Source organism: Phacochoerus africanus, chromosome 11 (assembly GCF_016906955.1).
Source record: "Phacochoerus africanus isolate WHEZ1 chromosome 11, ROS_Pafr_v1, whole genome shotgun sequence".
Lineage (NCBI taxonomy): Eukaryota > Metazoa > Chordata > Mammalia > Artiodactyla > Suidae > Phacochoerus > Phacochoerus africanus.
This window is the reverse complement of record NC_062554.1, coordinates 92,926,841-92,949,044: the sequence shown is the minus strand read 5'-3', so window position 1 is coordinate 92,949,044 and position 22,204 is coordinate 92,926,841. Positions and strand designations below refer to the sequence as shown.

At 38.4% G+C, this 22,204-nt stretch overlaps 1 long non-coding RNA gene across 1 annotated transcript; it reads right to left on the bottom strand.

Moving 5' to 3' along the window:
• Window positions 1-717: 717 nt before the first annotated feature.
• On the bottom strand, window positions 718-21,140 carry LOC125111967 (uncharacterized). Its single transcript, XR_007130995.1, has 2 exons — window positions 20,462-21,140; window positions 718-1,637 (listed from the first exon to the last, which is right to left on the bottom strand). It is a non-coding gene; the product is annotated as an uncharacterized LOC125111967 (long non-coding RNA).
• Window positions 21,141-22,204: the final 1,064 nt, after the last annotated feature.

Here is a 22,204-nt window from a genome sequence, read left to right as displayed (position 1 = left end):
TGTGGTGTAGGTTGCAAACACGACTCAAATCCTGTGTTGCTGTGGCTGTGGTGTAGGCCGGCAGCTACAGCTTGGATTCAACCCCTAGCCTGGGAAATTCCAAATGCCATGGGTGCTGCCCTAAAAAGGAAAAAAAAAAAAAGTAGAGTCATTTTGGAACTTTGAAATAAAGCAAAGAACCAAAAATTAAGCATGAAAATATATCTTTGATGTAAAATTATAGTCCTGTAGAGAAGATATTTATTATGTACTGTGTTCATGTCTGCTCCTTATTTCTGATGCGATATCTGAAATCAGACTCAGGAAATAGCCTCTTTCTTGGAAGAGTAGATCCATCCTTGCACTATATACTCTAGGCTTTCTTTATTACTTACAAGGAGGGTCATATAACTCAATCTACTCCTGTTTCCTGAAATCTTCACCTCTTTACCCCCTTCCTTACAGGAAAAAAGAGCTGTAACTATACATTTCCAAAGTGAAATGTATTCAATAAGCAAGCAGGAGTTCCCTTTTGGTGCAGTAGATTAAGGATCCAGCACTGTCACTGTAGTGGCTCGGGTTGCTGCTGTGGTATGTGTTCAATCCCTGACCAGGGAACTTCCACATGCCACAGAGAGGCCATAAACAAAACAAACAAAAAAAAAAAAAAAAAAGAAAGTGCAAATGTACCTAGTTTTTTTTTAAAAAAAGCTTGATAAAATGGAAACTTACACAAAATAGAATAATTAATCAGAGCTTTAATTATGATTCAACTACCTATAAAGTTACATTTACAAACTTAGAAAATTACATGTACAAACAGTTTTTCAGTTCTTACTAGAAGGAATATATCTATAATAATGGGAGTAAAGTTTTAGACTTTCAGACCCCACTATAGCCCCATCAATAAGCAAAGTAATAAGTGATCTACAAATCATTAACATTAGTAATAGGATTTTTAGAAAAAAATTATATTCATCTTTCCTATTTTGAAGGGAAAAACACTACATTTAATGAGTAAGTAGCTTTTATAAATTATAACATCTTGGAGAAATAATGGCCATTTTCTCAAACAGAAAATGAACAAGTGCCTCTAGTCTCCACTGGCCAAACCAGCACTTTCTCCTGAAGTATCAGGTCCTCTCAGAGTCTTCTAAATACATCATGAAAACAGACAAGAGCCTGGCAGATAGAATCTTTGGAATTATTATGCAATTCAGTCTATTGGCATCATGGGCATAAGTAATGAGATGCTCAAGCTGGCTCAAAGGCAAATATTCTTGCAAAGGTTCATATATGGGTTAAGAACCTGTCCATATTTCATTACATTCTCCAAGTTCAATCCTACCCTAATTACCATTAAAACTTCCTCTAGTAAGCACCATGATATAAGATGGGAGAAGAAAAAAACAAACAAACAAACAAACAAAAACAAAAAACAAAACCTCACAATGTAGCTTTCATTTAAAATTCAGAGATATTGTCTTGGTTAGGGAACAGGGGTCTCAGCCAATGACATCATCTTCTTTTTAAGGTATTCTAGCATCTCATGGAAGCTTAGCCATTAGCACTGGAAAAAGGCCCAAGATAGATCAGACTACTGCTGACATTGTATCAGCAGAGATGTTCTGTAGATGTACATGTGGCCTTCCCAAGATCTGGTTAAAGAAAAAGAAAGTAGATAGAATTATAGATATAGATCAATATTTATGCACATATATATAAGCACGAATATACATAGATATATAGCCACAAAAGCAATACAGAGAAACAAAGGGAAAAGGAACACAGACCAAGGTGGGTTCAAAATAGTCTCTTCCTTCAGACTTCTGGCACTTAAACTGAGTTCTAGCATTTCTACTTGGGGAAAAATTCTCTTTTTAAACTTAGTGCAGATATAGAAGAGAAAACACATCTGCCACTCTAACCACCTTATGCCAACCCCTATCTTCTCCCCAAGGAAAAAGGAATTGCTAACCAGACTGATAAGGCTCAAAATACTCATTTGGCCAGACTTAAAGAATGAGCATTCACCACACATTTAAATGCATAAGGCACACACAGATGCTCTCTTGGCCTTCTTTCTGGGGTTGGATGTGTAAATAGACCTGGAATTACCTCCAAGAAAAGGCAGGTCCCTCCAGGTCTTAGGGAACTGGTTATTGCTTCTCACTACTGTAACTTATGACTTCCCATAAAGTGAAAACATGTCAAGATACAGTTTGGAGTTGGCGGCACCAGGTAGGAACCTCTGCTTAGGCTTACATGAATGCTTTTAAAATAAACACTGAAACACTGGAATGCATCCAGAGGTACACAGAAGTACAAAGGTAATCCTTTGAGAAATACTGACCCAGGCTATGTGGATGAGGTAAATGACTCTGGGTCACCTGTCTTTCACCTTGTCTTCTCCTCTTGTTGAAAGACAAGTTATAATTAAAGGAAAACAGCCACGGGATGAGGCAGGAGTTGGTTCTGCTAGCTAATAAGACTGGACTCTCATATGAACACTCAGTTCACAAAAGTGCATCTTACTTTTGCACAGCTACAAAGCTCAGCTGGAGGAGCTGCCTTTCCTCACTTCCTTGCCCCTTCCTCATGCCACAGCTCTTTTAAAAACCCTTTTGGCCATCAAGGCTCTTTGTTATCCTGGGGAACTGATGGCACTAGACTAACAAGTCTGGTGGAGCAGAGACAGGGACACACAACACAGCATGTTCTGCCACAGGCTCTGCACCCTTCACCCACTCCAAGGACCACCCATTTCCTAGAACTAATTAGAAGAACAATCAATAACGCATTAGCCAGCCTTTTGAAACTCCTCATGGGTCAGCAGGCATGGGCCCTGATGAATTTTACACTTGAGAAATGAACAAATTCTTGATTTTATTTCAAAAGTCAGCATAATAAGCAAAATCCTTTTTTCTTTTCCAGGAAATTCATTTAAAAACTGGCATCTCACATGTACTAGTGTCATTTACAGTAAATCTGAAGCTAAATCAAAAAGAACTTTTCTCCCTAATCTTCCTATCAATCTTTGAAAATCCTTAGGCATTAATTTTAATTAATAATATCTCCCTCCTACCACCAACAACAGTCACATAATATGGTGATTCCGATAAAAATATTGTATAACTATGTATGCACCTGAAATATTAAAATTTAAAAAGTGAAAGATGAAGAAAAGTACTCCAGTATACTAGTATGATTATATCCACCACTGCATTTTTCCTTGCCTTTTTTTTTTTTTTTGTCTTTTTAGGGATGCACCTGCAGCATATGGAGGTTCCCAGGCTAGGGGTTGAAGCAAAGGTGTAGCTGCTGGCCTGTACCACAGCCACAGCAATATGGGATCTGAGCCTTGTCTGTGACCTACACCACAGCTCATGGCAACGTCTGATCTTTAACCCACTGATCGAACCTGCATCCCCATGGATACTAGTCAGATTCATTTCCGCTGAGCCACAATGGGAACTCTCCACTACTGCATTTTTGAAACATCAAGTTCCTGGAATCAACCAAAATATCCATGAAGGGAGGTCTAGATAAATGAATCACAGTACATCCACAAATAGTATTACATTCTGCCCTTTACTTTATTATTTTAACTTAATTTCATATCCTAGAGATCTTTAAGTCTTAAAAATAAAACCTAGGTAAATATGTATGTATTTTCCTGGGAAAATCTCCAAAACACATAATTAATTTTTTAAATGATAGCATGATCCCATTGGTGTACCTTTCTTAGAGCGTGCACATGTGTGTGTGTGTATCTATGTCTGTTCCTTTGTATGAAAGGTATATTCATTCATTCAACAAATATGTATTATGTCCTGTTATGTGCCAGGCACTGGGGCTTTTTTCTAAATATTATGGAAATATAAAGGAACAAGACAAAGAGCTTACTTGGGAATGTGGGAGAAAGACAGGAAGCAAGTAAACAAATAAATAAGTGATCAACTTTCAGATAGTGATCAATGCTATAAGGAAAATAAAGCAAACTAATATACGAACGGTGTAAGATAGGCTGAAGTAAGGAGAGTCTTTTAGGTAGAAAAACAGTCTGATGCAAAACCCTCAGATAGCAAAAGCCAGTGAGGTAAAATAGGGCTAAAGGAGATGGTAGACATGGTTGAAGAAGCAGGCAGGTCCAGATCAAGAAGAGTCTTTTAGCTCATGTAAAGGAGTTTACATTTTATTCTATACGAATCTGGGATTGGGTGGTGAGGGTGATGACTCAAAATGACTTACAAATCTTAAAAAGTGCATAAGCACCCCCTTGCCAGTCTCTAGGATGTGTTAGAGACATCAAATATTGAGGAAGAAACTTTTCCTCCATTGTTTTTAACTATGTGAAAAAAAATGTTTGATATGTTTAGTGAAAAGAAACTGTATTAATGATATAAGGTAGCAAATCAATGCTGGGATTGTTTTCTTGTTTCTTTGTTTCATGTGCAATAGTTTTGTTTGAGTACCCCGTCTGTAATGTCATCAATCTTCTCCAGACTGTGAGCAAGTACAATGTCATACTAACGTCAACTAAGATCTCCAAGCTTCTAAGCTCCCCACCAATTCAGGCAAAAATTACTTTCTAAGCTCCTCCCTCTCTTCCAGTTAATTCACACCAATTGCTTAACCTCTGTGAAACCTAGCCTAGGCATCTGCAAAGAAATTAATGGTACTACCTTAGATATAATGAATTAATGCAGGGAGAACTCAAACTTGAGTGCATATTGGAACTACCCAGAAAATTAATAAAGAAAACAAAGGATCAAATCTCAAGCCTTTTTATTTTTTTTTTAAATTTTTTTTTTGTCTTTTGTCTTTTTTGTTGTTGTTGTTGCTATTTCTTGGGCCGCTCCCGCGGCATATGGAGGTTCCCAGGCTAGGGGCTGAATCGGAGCTGTAGCCACCGGCCTACGCCAGAGCCACAGCAACGCGGGATCCGAGCCACGTCTGCAACCTAGACCACAGCTCACGGCAACGCCGGATCGTTAACCCACTGAGCAAGGGCAGGGACCGAACCCCCAACCTCATGGTTCCTAGTCGGATTCGTTAACCACTGCGCCAAGACGGGAACTCCCTCAAGCCTTTTTAGATGGACCAAATTTTGTCTATGGAATGTGTATCTCCCAGGTTGCTCTCACCTTCTGAGATGGCCCACATCATGAGTGTATATCTCTCTCAATAACTCTACTTCTTACCTTAAAAAAAAAAAAAAGAATACAGAGGATAGCTGAAATAGGATAAGACCTAAATATCTGCATTTATACAAAGTCCCCACATGATCCTTACACATACTCAAAACTTGAGAACCACCATGTTAATGTATTTGCCCAATCTACTGCAACTCCTAGCATAAGTAAGCCCTAATAAAAAATGTTTGCTCCCCACCCTTCCTTCTTCTGCCTGAACTACAGTTTGTTTTCCTTCCTTCCTTCCTTTCTTTCTTTCATCTAACTCACTAACTCTGCATTGAAATTAACAAAATGAAAATTGAGAGATAAAATGTAAGTTCCTGCACAAATAATAAGTCATGTGTGCAAATATTAAATATCATGCACCCTACAATTACAGCCATATTTCAGCCACTTTAAAATTTGCATATGCATGAGACATGTGGGAATAGCATGAGACCTGGCCCTCTCAATGAGTGGGCAGTTGATGGTACTGGAACTACTCTAGCCTCCCCAGAAGTAAGGGCCAGGCACTGACAGGGCTGCTGCTGCGCTCACCACAGAGCTACTGTAGTTCCTGTGTCCCACCTAGACCTGAAGGGACCTCCTAAGGCTCCAGCCCCACTCCTCAGCTCAGAAGAGCTTTAAGAACTCTGAGTCTCCCAGTGGAGGGGCCAGATAAATACAACTCAGGAGTGTGGAGAAGGACACACTTTCTGTGAGATGAGACACAAAAAGGAGCCACCAGATAAACTCCTTGCTTTTCTGGGTGCTCCCCCTACTTCCCTATCCATGTGTGTACCTCTATTCCCCAATCCCCAGCCTCATATCACATGGATGGTTCCATGAACAAGCCCCTAATGTCATTCTTAGGCCTTCAAATAGACAGTAACTAGAAGTGAGCTGTTAAAACAAGGCAATTGACCTCACTCCTCATCATGAAATAGGATGGACAAGGAGGATCCCCTACTCCCACCTCAGGAAGGATAGAGGTATTTCCCAGAAAACAGAAATAAATTTTGCTAGATTGGCAGTAACTTCCTTGACTCCACAGGATCCTTGCCACTTTTGCCCATCAGGGTTTGAATGTTTGCTATGGATCCATGGCAACTGGATATTTTTAAATGTCCCTTTTCAAATGGAAGCCTATCTTTGTAGTTATTCCTGCTAATGTTTAATCATTGAATATGTTTTCATTGAAAACCAGTAACTTGTATTTTAGTTTTTATGTCACTTGACCCTGGGGAAACACAAGGATACCAGAAGGAAAGGAATGAACAATACTCAGAGACCTGGGACTATAAAGAAGAGAATGAGAGGGTTCTATAAGGGGGAAGAAAATGTGATATTTGGTTACCAAAGAGGTGAACTGTGAAAATTCACTTCTGCTAGCATGAGTATATCTATGGTTTCTATACCTTTGCTTGTAATAGCTGTTGTCCCTTTTTGGATTTTTTTTTTTTTTTTTGGTACTTGGTAGTCTGGGAGGTATAAAGCAATATGTCAATGTTAATTTAGTTTTATGACTATTAGCACATTAGAGCATCTTTTAAAATATTTATCACATTTGGATTTGCTCTTGTGAATTCATACCCTTTGTTTACTTTTCTATTGAGTTGTTTGTCTTCTTTGTCAAATTGTAAGAGCACTCTATGTAGTATAGTTATTTCACTCTTGCTAAAACTATCATCTGTGGAGTTCCCTTCATGGCTCAGTGGTTAACAAATCCAATTAGGATCCATGAGGATGTGGGTTCGATCCCTGGCCTCGCTCAGTGGGTTAAGGATCTGTGTTGTCATGAGCAGTGGTGTACGTCACAGGCACAGCTCAGGTCCCATGTTGCTGTGGCGTCGGTGTAGGCTGGCAGCTGTAGCTCTGATTCACTAGCCTGGGAACCTCCATATCCTGTGGGTGCAGCTCTAAAAAAAAAAGAAAAAAAACCTTATCATCTGCTTTTCAAATATCTGTGCCATGTAATGACTGTAGGCATTGCTTATAATTAATTTTGCATTAATTTTTTTAGTATTTATATTCTCAGATATGTAAATTTTAAAAAAGGGATGCTAGAAATCACAAGAGAACAAAAGAGGGAAGGAAGAAAAAGGACCTATAAAATAAATCCAAAATAATTAACAAAATGACAGTAAGAACATATATATTGATAACTACCTTAAATATAAATGGATTAAATGCTCTAACCAAAATACATAGATTGGCTGAATGGATACAAAAACAAGACCTGTGTATATGCAGTCTACAAGAGACCCACTTCAGACCTAGAGATTCATATATACTGAAAGTGAGGGGATGAAATAACATATTCCACGCAAATGGAAATCAAAAGAAAGCTGGAGTAGCAATACTCATATCAGACAAAACAGACTTTAAAATAGAGACTGTTTCAAGAAACATTTAAGGACACTACAAAATGATTAAGGGATCAGTCCAATAAGATAATACAACTGTCAATATATAAGCATGTGACATAGGAGCATCTCAATATGTAAGGTAATCATTAATAGATATAAAAGGAGACACTGACAGTAACACAATAGTAGTGAGGGACTTTAATACCTCACTTACATCCATGAACAGATCATCTAGACAGAGAATCATAGGAAATCATAGGCCTTAAATGACACATTAGACCAGATCAACTTAATAAATATCTGTAGAGCATTCCATCTGAAAGCAGCAGAATACACATTATTTTCAAGTGCACATGAAACATTCAACAAGACAGAGCAAATGCCGGAACACAAAATAAGCCTTGATAAGTTTAAGAAAACTGAAATCCGGGAGTTCCCGTTGTGGCACAGTGGTTAATGAATCCGACTAGGAACCATGAGGTTGTGGGTTCGGTCCTTGGCCTTGCTCAGTGGGTTAATGATCCGGCGTTGCCATGAGCTGTGGTGTAGGTTGCAGACGCAGCTCGGAACCCGCATTACTGTGGCTCTGGCATAGGCTGGTGGCTACAGCTCCAATGTGACCCCTAAACCTCCATATGCCTCGGGAGCAGCCCAAGAAATAGCAAAAAGACAAAAAAAAAAAAAAAAGAAAAGAAAGCTGAAATCCTATCAAGCATCTTTTTAGACCACAATACTATGAGATTAGAAATCAACTATAAGAAAAAAATGGCAAGGACTTCCCTGGTGGCCTAGGGGTTAAGGATCAGACATTGTCACTGCTGTGATTTGAGTCACTGCTGTGGCACAGGTTCAATCCCTGGTCAGGGAACTTCTGCATGCCACAGGCATGGCCAAAAAAAAAAAGGAAGAAAAAGGGAAAAAATTAACTCAATAAACTGCAAAAAAAAACCAAACATGTGGAGACTAAACAATCAATATACTACTAAATAACCAATGGATCACTAAAGAAATCAAAGAGGAAATAAAAAAATAACTAGAAACAAGTGAAAAGAAAAATGCAATGATCCAAAAAATGCAATGATTCAAAATAACTAGAGACAAATGAAAAGAAAAATGCAATGATCAAAAATAACTAGAGACAAATGAAAAGAAAAATGCAATGATCCAAAATCTACAGAGTAAAAGCAGTTCTATGACGGAAGTTTATATTAATACAAGCCTACCTAAGGAAACAAGAAAAATCTCAAATAAATAACCTAACCTTACACCTAAAGCAACTAATGAAACAAGAACAAACAAAACCCAAAGTTAGTAGAAGGAAAGGAATCAAGAAATAAAGGAAAAAAGGGCAGAAATAAATGAAATAGAGATGAAGAGTAGAAAAAAATCAATGAAACTAAAAGCTGGTTGTCTGAAAAGAGAAACAAAATTGCTAATCCTTTAGCTAGGCTCATCAAGAGAAAAAGGGAGAGGGCTCAAATCAATGAAGTTAGAAATGAAAAAGAAGAAGCTACAACAAACACCACAGAAATAAAAAGGACTAACGGAAACTACTACAAGCAACTACATGCCAATAAAATGGACAACCTAGAATAAATGGACAAATCCTTAAAAAGGTACAATCTCCCCAGAGAGAGCCAGATAGAAATGGAAAACATGAAGAGACCAATTACAAATACTAAAATTAAATCTGTGATTTAAATACTCCCAACAAACAAAAGTCCAGGAGCAGATGGTTTCACAGGTGAATCCTAACAAACATTTAAATAAGAGTTAACACCTACCCTTCTGAAACTATTCCCAAAAATTGCAAAGGAAGGAATACTTCAGAACTCATTCTTTGTGACCACCATCACCCCAATATCAAAACCAGACAAAGATACCACAAAAAAAGAAAATTACAAGCTGGTATCACTGATGAACACAGACATAACAATCCTCAATAAAATATTAGAAAACTGAATATAATAATATATTAGAAGAATCATACACCATGATCAAGTGGGATTTATCTCAGGGATGCAAAGAGTCTTCAATATACACAAATCAATCAGTCTTATACATCACATTACAAACCGAAGAATAAAAACCATATCATGATCTCTCCACAAATACAGCAAAAGCTTTTGGCAAAATTCAACAATATTTACAATAAAAATTTTCCAGAAAGTGGACATAGAGGGAATCTCACCTCAACCCAAGCAATCTACAGACTCAATGCTATCCATATCAAATTACCATTGGCATTTTTCATAGAACTAGAGAAAAAAAATTCTAAATGTTTATGGAAGCACAAAAGACTCCAAATAGCCAAAGCAATCCTAAGAAAAACAGAACTGGAGAATCAGGCTCCCTGACTTCAGGCTATACTACAAGGCTAGAGTCATCAAAATAGTATGGCACTGGTACAAAAACAGAAATATAGATCAATAGAACAGGACAGAAAGCCTAGAAATAAACCTACACACTTATGGTCAATTAATCTACGACAAAGGAGGCAAGTATACACAATGGAGAAAAGATAATCTCTTCAACAAGTGGTGCTGGGAAAACTGGACAGCTACATATAAAATAATGGAATTAGAACATTCTGTAACACCATACAAAAAAATAAACTCAAAATGAATTAAAGACTTAAAAGTAAAGCCAGATGCTATAAAACTTTTAGAGGAAAATATAGGCTGAACACTCCCTGACATAAATCGTAGAAATATGTTTTTTGATCCACCTTCTAGAGTAATGAAAGTAAAAACAAAAATAAACAGATGGTGCGTAATTAAACTTAAAAGTTTTTGCACAGCAAAGGAAACCATAGACAAAATAAAAAGACAATCTGCAGAATAGAAGAAAATATTTGCAAATGAAACAACCATCAAAGGATTAATCTCCAAAATATGCAAACAGCTCATGCAACTCTATATCAAAAAAACAAGCCAATCGAAAAATGGGCAGAAGATCTAAATTGACATTTCTCCAAAGAAGACAGACAGATGGCCAAAAACACATGAAAGGATGTTCAACATCACTAATTATTACAGAAATGCAAAGCAAAACTACATCGAGGTACCGCCTCACACTGGTCAGAATGGCCATCATCAAAAGAGTCTACAAACAATAAATGCTAGAGAAGATGTAGAGAAAGGGGAACCCTCCTACACTGTTGGTAAGAATGTAAATTAGTACCACCACTGTGGAAAATAGAATGGAGGTTCCTTAAAGAACTAAAAATAGAACTACCACATGATCCAGCAATCCCACTGGCAGGCCCATATCTGGAGAAAATCACAATTCGAAATGGTACATGCACCCCAATGTTCACTGCAGCACACTATTTACAACAGGCAAGAAATGGAAGCAAACTAATTGTCCATCGACGGAGGAATGAATAAAGAAGATATAGTACAAATATACATAACGGAATATACTCAGCCATAAAAAAAAAACAAAACAATGCCTTGTAGGAACATGGATGGACCTAGAGATTATCCTGAAGTTAGTCAGACAGGAAAGACAAATATGCTATGATATTACTTATATGTAGAATCTAATAAAAACTTATAAAATGAACTTATTTATGAAACAGAAACAGAAATAGATTTACAGATTTTGAAAACAAACTTATGGTTACCAAATGGGAAACATGGAGGGAGGGATAAATTAGGAGTTTGGGATTAACATATGCACACTATTATATATAAAATAGATAACCAACAATGACCCACTGTTTAGCACAGGGAACCATACTCAGCATTCTGTAATAACCCATATGGGAATAGAACTTGAAAAAGAATGGATATATGTATATGTACTACTGACTCACTTTGCTGTACACCTGAAACTAATATAGCATTGAAAATCAACTTTATGGAGTTCCCGTCATGGCGCAGTGGTTAACGAATCCGACTAGGAACCATGAGGTTGCGGGTTCGGTCCCTGCCCTTGCTCAGTGGGTTAACGATCCGGCGTTGCCGTGAGCTGTGGTGTAGGTTGCAGATGCGGCTCGGATCCCGAGTTGCTGTGGCTCTGGCGTAGGCCGGTGGCTGCAGCTCCGATTCAGCCCCTAGCCTGGGAACCTCCATATGCCTCGGGAGCGGCCCAAGAAATAGCAACAACAACAACAAATAAAAAAAAGAAAAAAAAAAGAAAATCAACTTTATGCCAATAAAATTGAAAAAAAAAAAAAAAAAGCCCTTTCACATAATGACAAAAACATTGCAGTGATATATCAGACTCTCCCTAGTGTTTGGAAATAGACCCTGACTACTTTGGAATATCTTCTTTAAAATAAGTTGATCAATTTTTCTGTACTTAATGCCAATAGCTGTGTCAGCATTGCTGATTTGGAAACTACATGATTTCATACTATTGCGGGAAAACATGAACATACTGGACATAGCATGGAGGCAGGGTATGAAAGTGTTGAATGAAAAATGGAAACAAGCCAAACTGTTAATTATTTCCATGCTGTTCATCAGAAATCATCTCTCATGTTCTCTGTTGATATAGTTAGAATCTAAAGATGACAGATTTCCAAGCTGTGGATACATAAGTAGTAATTATGAGAAGTCATCTCTTCCTATAATTAAAAAAATCTAAAGTCCACTTTAAAATAATCGCTATTCAACAAACATTTTATTAACCAAATTTTTGCCTAGTTCTCTATATGAAGGAAGTATGGTAGATTTCAGAGGATAATAATCAGGAGTATCTGCTGTGGCTTAGTGCATTAAGGATACGGTGTTGCTGTGGCTGTTGTGTGGGCAGGCAGTTGCAGCTCCAATTTGACCCCGGGAAATTCCATAAGCTGCAGGTGTGCCTATAAAAAGAAAAAAAAAGAATAAATTAGATGTAAGGACACAATCATCTCAGGAAGTCCTTCAAAACTAAGTGGGAGAAAGAGGAAGAAGTTAGGAAGAGATGAGAGCAGAATTCCTTAAAGGGTTAAGGAAGCATTTTATGGGTTTCCTTCCACCATTGACATTTATGTATAGGTGAAATCAGGTAAACGTGTATTACATGCATTCTTAAAAATAATTAAATTTTTGACTCAATTTTCAATCATTATATTTAAGAGAAAAATCATGTTTTAGCAATACATGTCTCTGAATATGAATTCAGAAAGTCTCTTGAGCCCATGTTCTTAGCAACTAAGCCATGTTCATCTCTGAGATACTAATTGAATACTACTATTCAATGGGATGTACATATTTATCTTCACTATACTACAAATGTCTTTTTTTTTACATCAATAATAACAATAAAAGGAAAAATACCCTAGAGGAGTTTCCACTACCTTAAAAAATAATGCCTGTAATTTTAAGGATATTGACCAACCGACATGTTAAAGAAATTATACTACATTACTATTAAAGACATGCTATGCTAATATGAAAGAACTTACATTAATCAATGTGTGAAAAAACTTACAGACTTGGTTTGTATCCTATAGTGGGCATTTCTTCTTTCTTCCTCCTCTTAAAATATCACAATTTTCATTCCAATATCCTCCCTTTCTCATCCATTTTCCATTTCCATGGATATATACTGATGGGTTTAAGTCAAACAACACACCCCATCACTTGGTCAAAGTAATTAATTCAGTGAAGGGAACATGAGTCAATTCAGGTCAATGAAACAAAGAGATTTTTCCTGGGGGTTTTTAGGAAGAGAGTGTCCTTGGTTTCCTGCTGAAGCTACTTGAAATACTCTTGATCCTTCTGATCAGTAGGTGTATAGATGTAAGGCCTAGACTGCAGCTATTTTGCTATCATAAGAAAAGTCAGCCTGAGGATGTAGCTCAGACATGGCAAAAGGAAAATCCAAGAGAATCCCTGATGAATGAAGAGCCTGATAAAATCACGCCTGAAGTCTTCAGTTAACTTTTCCATTGAAAACATCACACAGAAAGTTTCAAGACCACAATAACATAGCCATATGATGAATCTACCCAACAGACACCCATAATGTCTTTCAACCACCATCCATTTACCAGCCCTGCTGGAAAACCAATGCTCTTCATTTTTTCTACAAAACCCACTTACTAAAGCCCTTGTCATATTGCAGTTATGGCTCATACTCTCCTCCTTTATGCCCGTAAACTTCTATTCTATCAGTGGAATTGTGCTGCCATCAGTCAGTTGAGTTTGATGAAAACTGTTTATTCCAATAGAGCTTACTGTTGTAAATATGTAATCCAAGGAGTTCCCTTGTAGCCTACTGGTTAGGGACTTGGCACTGTCACTGCTGTGGCTGGGGCTATTACTGTGGCTCAGGTTCACAATTTCCTGGCCTGGGAATTTCCACATGTCATGGGCATGGCCAAAAAAAAGAAAAAAAATGTGTAATTCAAATACTACAAAAATCAATGAAATATGTTAAAAATCAAATTCCTTTTTTCAATAGAAACCAAATTAAATGTTTTAGAAATGCTAAATAACAGAATCACACTGGCTCATTCACTTGAGGGACTCAATAAAAGTGAATCTCTAAAAACTATGGTCATTGTGTTGTCCAGGCACTCTGAAAGATGAGTGAAAAAAAATTTTTTTTTAATATAGGACCCTCTTCATGAGTACTTTAAACTTTCCAACCTATTTTAAGTAAACAAAACTGAGAAACATAATTGATGACTATTGTGTGTATATATCATTACACATGAAAGAAATTACAAAATTCCCACATGCAAAAAAAAAAAAGACAATCCCCCCAAAAAAATGACTGTATTCCAAAAGTGTGGCAAATAAGTATACATTTTATGTTTTAAGCTTGAATTATATATTTAATACATTATTATTTAAGAGTGTATGAGCAAAGAAAAAGAAAAAAATTTAAGATAAAATTCTAGGTTTTAGCCACACTATTGATAAATTAACCAACTATCGATCCCGTTGTGTCAGGTAAGAATGGTTCTGCCATTGTGTAAAAACAAAGTTGTAAAGTGTATCTGTGTTCCCAGAGAGTGCCTTGGGCCCAAAATGAAATGTGGCAACAAAGTGTGGATTATCACAAATAAATTCAGTCTTATACTGGAAATGATGATGGCTTATGGAATCATAGTGTCTTCTATTATATGCCTCAGAACTAGAAAGATATATCTCTGACAAATGGCAATCAAAAAATTCTTGTTAAACATTTTTACTAAATGTGTGCTATTTTTATTGAAGATTGCCACTCCAGCAGCTGGACACTGTTAAATCATAATGATAAATTATCCTTTGTATTATTCTCTAAGGGATCAGAGATTATTCCTCACTTTAGTTCAAAAAACTAAAGTACAAGATACGGCCAACAAAAACATATCCTACTCTTTCACTTCATTATACTCAGCCTCTTTTTCAGTCATTTGTCTTACTCAGATGAGTCCTTCTAACCCACTAATTATTCTAATGTACTAAATGCTCTAATTTTAATGTGATGTCTCACTTAATACTGAACTATTAAATAGCTACAAATTGATTTGTCTGTACTTCTAGAAAGGACCTGTTAAACTAGTTTTTATTTTACTGTGAAAGGTAAGGCTACATACAGATGATGGTACATTTACTGCTGTGTAAAAAATACTGAAGCAGAATGCTTTTTATTTATTGTTTTTATCATCTGCATTATGTATTTTTCCAACTTATTTACATCTATTAGTTAAATATTTGAGTTAAAATTGAAAGTTTTGGAATAGACAGTTTCAAAGTAACTAAGATAGTACAGAATAGAATTTGAAAGACATGCAATTGCCTTAAGAGTAATAATATAATTGCCATTCTTGTTCACACGGCTGGCTGGTTACCTAGAGCTACAAACATATTTGGGCTTTTAAAAAATACATCATTAAAACCAATCTTAAAAGTCCATATTTCTCCAAAGATTTATCAATGCTTCTTACTGCACCTTCTCAACTCCTCCACATATTTCTTCAACACCTGGAATTTGGCTTCTGCTCCATCATTCTTGTTGCCGATAAGCTCCACGTCACTAATTTCAACTGATATTTTTCAGTTTTTGCATTATATTTCTTGATCTCTCAAGGCCTTCAACAGATGGGCTGATTGCACTCTCTTTCCTTAGATTTTTTTGAGTCTGCCCTCTCTTGTGATCCTCCTATTTTTCTTACCATTCCTTCTTATGTCTCCATTGCAGGCTTCTTCTCTCTGACTTGTCCATTAAATGTTGGAGTCCCCTCAATACAAGTTTTAGATGCTCACTTCATCACACTCCTCAATTTTTCCTCTATTTTTCTCTATTGCATGAGTCCTCTATTTCCCTCTATTGTACCAGCCCTTGCAATGCAGATCAGCAAGTTATATGCTTGGCCCAGACAAGTTATCTGAGCCCCAGACCCAGTGTTTCAACTGCCTGATTGTGGCAGACACTGAAAACACTGTTTGGACTCTACTTCCTTCAAAAAATTAATTGCCATCCAGCTGTAAAGAATGTGGCAAACTGACAGCCTTAGACTACTGGCTCCATCAGCATCCATCTCAAGTTTTGAGATAAAGTCCTACTCTTCTTGAGCTTGTCCCAAGGCAATGATAGAGAAAGGCAGTGGTACAAAGACTTAACCATGTCCACAAAATGCAAATCACCTCTAACAGCTGATCTTTGCACCATCACAACTCACTGGGCCGACAGACACTTTGTCAACTCCGCATCATGGTCTGATGGCTCTCCCTGCCCAAGCTTGCTTTCTCTCACTTTTTATTAATAGATGTAACTCCTCAATAAACTTTTTTAAACTCCTAACTCCATCTCAGCATCTATTTCTCAGACAACCCAGTATTTTGTACCAGGGGTTGTGCAAGAAAGCCTATGTAGATAGATAAACAAAAGTGAACACAAAGAATGAAGATCACTACAGCACATATTAACGCCCACCAGAAAGCATCCACTATAAAAGGGACACTAGACATTTTAAACAAAATGAACTGACTGGTTGATGTTGGCCAGGCTTGGCCAGCAGCCACTCCAGTGCTGGCCAACAGGTATAACAATGAAGCAGTCAAGGCAGCAGAGATAAAGGTTATGCAGGGATTCCTACAGCATAGACTCAGTCCACTGCTGCCTCTGAATGCCTTCTCTGCCAGCAACAGAGACCAAGGATGTGCCCTTAGTATAGCACTAGTCTTTAAGGAGACCAACTGGTCACTGGGTAGTTGAGTTGACTTTATTGGACTCCTTCCATCCTGAAAGGGCCAGCAACTCTTTCTCATAGAAACGGACACCTATTATCAGTACGGGTTTTTTTTTCTGCCCTCAAAGATTCAGCCAGCACAACTATGCCTGATCCATAGGCATGAAATCTTATGCAACATGGCATCTAACCAGGGAACACACTTTACATCAAAGGAAGCATGGGAGTGAGCCCATGAGTATGGGACACACTGGTCATACCACACACTTCACTGCTTGGAAGTTGCCAGCCTAAATAAGCAGCAGAATGGTCCAGTAAAGACACAGCTGAAGCTTAGAGGCACAATAAGAATGAGGCACAATATTTCTAGGACATCATATATGTTTTCAACCAGAGAATTTCACATGGTTCTGTGTTGTCAAAAAGAGGAATACATAGATTCAGGAAGCATGTGTGGATGCTAGCGTGACCTCACTTTCCATTATCACTCCTGGTGACTTTTTTAATGGTCGCAGCTGTGGCATATGTAAGTTCCCAGGCCAGGGTTAAAGCTGAGCTGCAGGTGCAAACTTCCCCGAAACTGCAGCAATGCTGTATCCCCTAACACACTGCACCACAGCAGGAACTCCATTCCTGGTGACTCTGAGAGGACTTAGAGGCATTCTATCCTCTCAACTCTATACTGTGCAGGGAACATGCCTGCCAGGTGACACAGTAAGGATCCTATTGAACCAAAAGCCACAGTTGCCACCTGAGCTCTTAGAACTCCTTGTCTAGTGACTAGCAAAGAAGGAGAGGAGTCACCATCTCATCACAGGTAAAAGGCCATGATAAGGAGGAGACATAGGGCTCTGTGACACGATCACAGAAGGAAGGAATAATGTGAAATCCAGGGGGTCCCCTTGAGTGTGTCTTGGTTTCTTTCTTCCCCAGTTGTGACTGTGATTGGGAAATACAGCAACCTTGGCCAGAGGGGATGATTATCGGGAACTCTGTCCCTTTAGGAATGAAAGTGGGGTGTCACAGCACCAGGGAGCTCACAAAGATCAGCAGAGATGCTATCCAAAGTTGAAAAAAGGTTCTAATGAAGAAAACTAGTGGAAGAATTCAGTGCTCAAATGATAGGCATACTAAATTCAAAAGAACCCGTACCATAGGGATCAATACCATATTTATGTAGCAAAAAACTCACCTCTAGTAAAAGACTAGCATCTCTCTCATTATCTTGTTAATTTGAATTTAATTGGTTTTCACCATTTTTTGTTTGTATTTACATTGTAAATATACTATAGGATTATAAATATGCAAGAACTAAATATATAAAGAACTTCAATATAGTTTTATGGTTGTACTTATATAATAACATTTGTCATCACTGAGGGTCCATGGAAATTGATTGCTTTGAAAGATTTGTTTGTAAATTACTGGGGTTTGAGAAACAATACACAACATTAGTACCTGAATGCTGATCTGGTCTCCTTGAATTTTCTCTGAATCAGAATACAGCCAGCATGGCGTTCCCATTGTGGCTCAGCGGGTTAAGAACCAGAGTAGTATCCATGAGGATGCAGGTTTGATCCCTGGCCTTGCGTAATGGGTTAAGGATTCGGCGTTGCCGTGAGCCACAATGTAGGTCACAGATACAAGATGTGGCTCAGATCTGGCTTTGCTATGGCTGTGGCATAGACTGTTGGCTGCACCTCCAATTGGACCCCTAGCCTGGGAACTTCCATATGCCACAGGTGCATCCCTAAAAAAAAAACAACAGAAAAAAATTTTTTAATTAAAAAAATTTTTAAAAAAGCAACACAGATTATGATGCTGAAGAGATTGGGAAATAATCTACATCATAGTGATTAAAAGAGCTGTGTGTTCATTCAGATGTCCTCACAGAGAAAGGTTGGAATAAAAGGAAATTACCTAGGTTTTCTCATACCAATGTGGAATCAGGAATTTAGCAGAACTCAGAGGAAGTTGACAAAATGAAGTAAATAAACACATCAATTTCCTATTTTCACACCTAACTTTGTGAGAGAAAAACCTGCCTCCAAACCCAAAGAGTAACTGGCAGAGATCCTTGTTCAGAATCATACTTTTACATCAATGGGAACAGTACACTTTAGGGTCTGTGGACTAGACAGAGCTATTTCATGCAAACTGGAACCTGAACTCTTTTCCTAAAATAAACAAATAAAATCATATTAAAATAAAAATTAAAAAGCACCAAAACTTTTCAAAGCACACCTCTTAGGAAATCCTTTCTTTTATCTAATATCCCATGTGTGATTACCATATCCCTGTTTCCTGTTGATATGTTCATCCCCAAATGGAAACGGGACAGAGAAGGTGAAAGTACATGGATACTGGTATGACATTAATACTGACACACTTGATTAATCAGAGTCACACAGAAAAGAAATCTGAGGGAAAGGTGCTCACAAGCATGGCAGTGGTTGGAGGAAAGATGACGAGGGGAGAGTGGCTAGCTACTCCTTCAGCTCCTAGCAAGTGGCATTACCTTGGTAAATTCCTCACAGGCTTGGCTGTCAGCCTTGAAAGCTCACAAGCTGGGCAGTCAATACCCCGTGCAGTATTTCACCAATCTAGCTCACAAAGACTGACACATAAACTCAATGCCAAGTATATGAATTTGCAAAGGAAAGTGTTTATTGCCCGCAGTTGCTATGGTCTACATATTCTTTATACACATAGATTTATAATTTGGGGGTTAGGGATTGAACCCACACAATAGCAGTGACCTGAGCTGCTGCAGAGACAACTCTAGATCCTTAGGCCACCAGGGAACTCCAGCCTGCATATTCTTTACCTATGGGAATGATAGGGATAGAGTAGGCACAGATAGTTGTAGAAGTCCCAGTAAAGGATCATAGATAGAGAGGGAAATCTAGGGGATTTTGGGAAATCATGGTAAGTTAACAAATTGCTCAAAAAGCCATCAGAACAAGGCAGGCTTGCTTGACCAGTGGAAGTGCGAGAATTGCCTCAGGTTGTTGATTGGGGGATGGGATGAGGCCTGCATTCAGATTCAGACCAAGGGCAGGAGTTTGAGGACCACCTTTCTGCTGATTTGAATACACACCTTACTGGATACCAAGGAGGAGGCACTACTTCCAGAAAGGAAGAGGCAGTCTTTTCCCAACCCTACTACCCTTGGATGATAAAACTGTAGCCTGCCCCATCCTGGGGGCAGAGTTTCCATGCCTGCCAGCTTGCATCTCTCACAAGTGTCCTATCTTAATAAATCTATTTCTTGCCTATTGCTCTATCTCTTGCTAAATTCCTTCTGTGTGGAGACAGGAAGAACCTGAACATCAGTGAGTCCAGACACAGGGTGAGTGATTCTAAATTAAAACCATGGGTTTAAGTCCCAATCTGCGTTTAGGCTGGGTTCAAGTCCCGGCACGTGGGTTCAAGTCCCAATTTGTGATCTGGCTAGGTTCAGGTTGTTAGTGCTGTCAGTTTCAGGAACACTACTTAGGAAGCTAAATTATAATCAGAAGGTTTCTTGGTGATCATAATCTTGGGATGAATGGAATCAGTTCTATGCTGTCTCTGGGCCAAAGTCTTCTGTCCCAGGGCAAAGTTAATCTTTGCCTCTTCTCTGAAATTTCAGCACTAGCCAAGCATCCACACCATCTGACTGTCACCTTCTTTCTTTAGTGACTAAATATAGTCAATCATACTACAGTTCACTGTTACCTGCTGAGCAACCATTCTTCCTTTTTAGAGAAGATTTTGTGATTCTCTCCTGCAATCCTTTTAAAATGTTCTCAACGGGCAATTTAAAGGCTTACCAAAAAAGAAGGAAGCTCGCTCGCCTTCCTTTCTAGGGATGCACAACACATGGTAACCGTGAACTTCAAAAATTCTTCCTTCTTTAGCCTTCCCTCACCTGTCTCTGAACTGTCATCTGGGCAAAAGATTGTTTTAGGCAGCAGTGAACCTGTAAGAGAAAGGGAGATGATCGAGAAGTTGTTACTACCTGGATATGGGATAAAAATTAGCCATAGTCAGTTCCCAGAAGAATCTATCAGAAGCTCGAAAATGTATACAAGATGAAGTAAGGATATGAAAATCAAGAGTGAGAAACTAGAAAAGCCAACAAAAGTCACAATTCATGAATAGTGAAACCCAGAATGTGGAGTTGGTCAGAAATGGGCACAGGCAGGAACCAGGAGTCAGAGTAGGAGTTGGACTGCTCCGGTGGACATTTCTGGGGGGTGGTGGGGTGGGGGCCCATCTACATGAAGGGGGTCTGTTAGAGGTTTGCTATGCACATATGCACATGCTCAGTATTTACAGAGGCCCTGGATATCAGAGGAAGATCAGAAGCCCAGGCCCTCAGAAATGAGGGACCGAAAGGGAAGGACAAGACAGGGAGGACAGGAAGTGAGAGGCCACCATGCTGAGAGGACTTAAAGTTTTAAATACTTCCAGCCACACCAATGGCATATGGAAGTTCCCAGGCCAGGGATTGAACCAGCAACACCAGAGACAAGCCAGTTACTTAACACTGCACCACAGCGGGAACTCCTAAGAAACACATTCTTTAAATGTGACCTGTGGGAGTTCCTGCTGTGGCACAGCAGAAACAAATCAGACTAGTATCCGTGAGGAAGCATGTTTGATCTTTGGCCTCGCTCAGTGGGTTAAGGATCCGGTCTTCCTTCAAGCTGTGAAGTAGGTCGCAGACACAGCTCAGATCTGATGTTGCTGTGGCTATGATGTAGGCTGGCAGCTGTAGCTCTGATTGGATCCCTAGCCTGGGAACTTCCATATGCCACAGGTGCAGCCCTAAAAAACAAAATAAATAAATAAGACTGATCTACAACAGCAAATCTAAGCAAGTTACACAAAACTATTGAAGTGAGGAGGAATAGGTGAGGAAGATGGCAAATCCCAAAGAATGTTTACATCTAGCTTTTCATTACATGTTTCACACTTGATCTAGGGTGATGTTTCCAAACATAGATTGTGATCTAACCTGATGCACCATTGAAAAAAATGCTCAGTAGTCAAGAAATATTTCAGAAATGAGTAGAATGTATTCCTTAGTGGGAATTTACAATTCTCAATAACTTATAATGACTCATTCATAAAAGCCAAATCTAGTTTATTTGACTATGAAATAACTTTTTTGGTAACATTTACATTCTTTGGATCACACTTTAGGAATAGGCCATGACTGGCATATGAAATAACTGCTTAATTCTCCCTTAGGATTTATAGCACATTTAGGTTTAGAAGCTCTGTACTCTGACCAAACAAGATGCAAGAAAAAGGGATTAGGGGATGCGTATCCATCAGGAAATGGTTTGGGCTTCTAGAAATGAGGCTCAATTATAACCACTAGGATCTCAACTTCTTTTCCTCTCTCTTTTCTTATTTCTCTGTGTCTCTCTTTTTTCACACACACACATACATACACACACACACACACACACACACACACACACACTGAAGGTTAACAGTACGGGAATGCTATGTGGTCCTACAAAGTCATGAGGCACTTACACTCATATTTTATTCTGCCATTC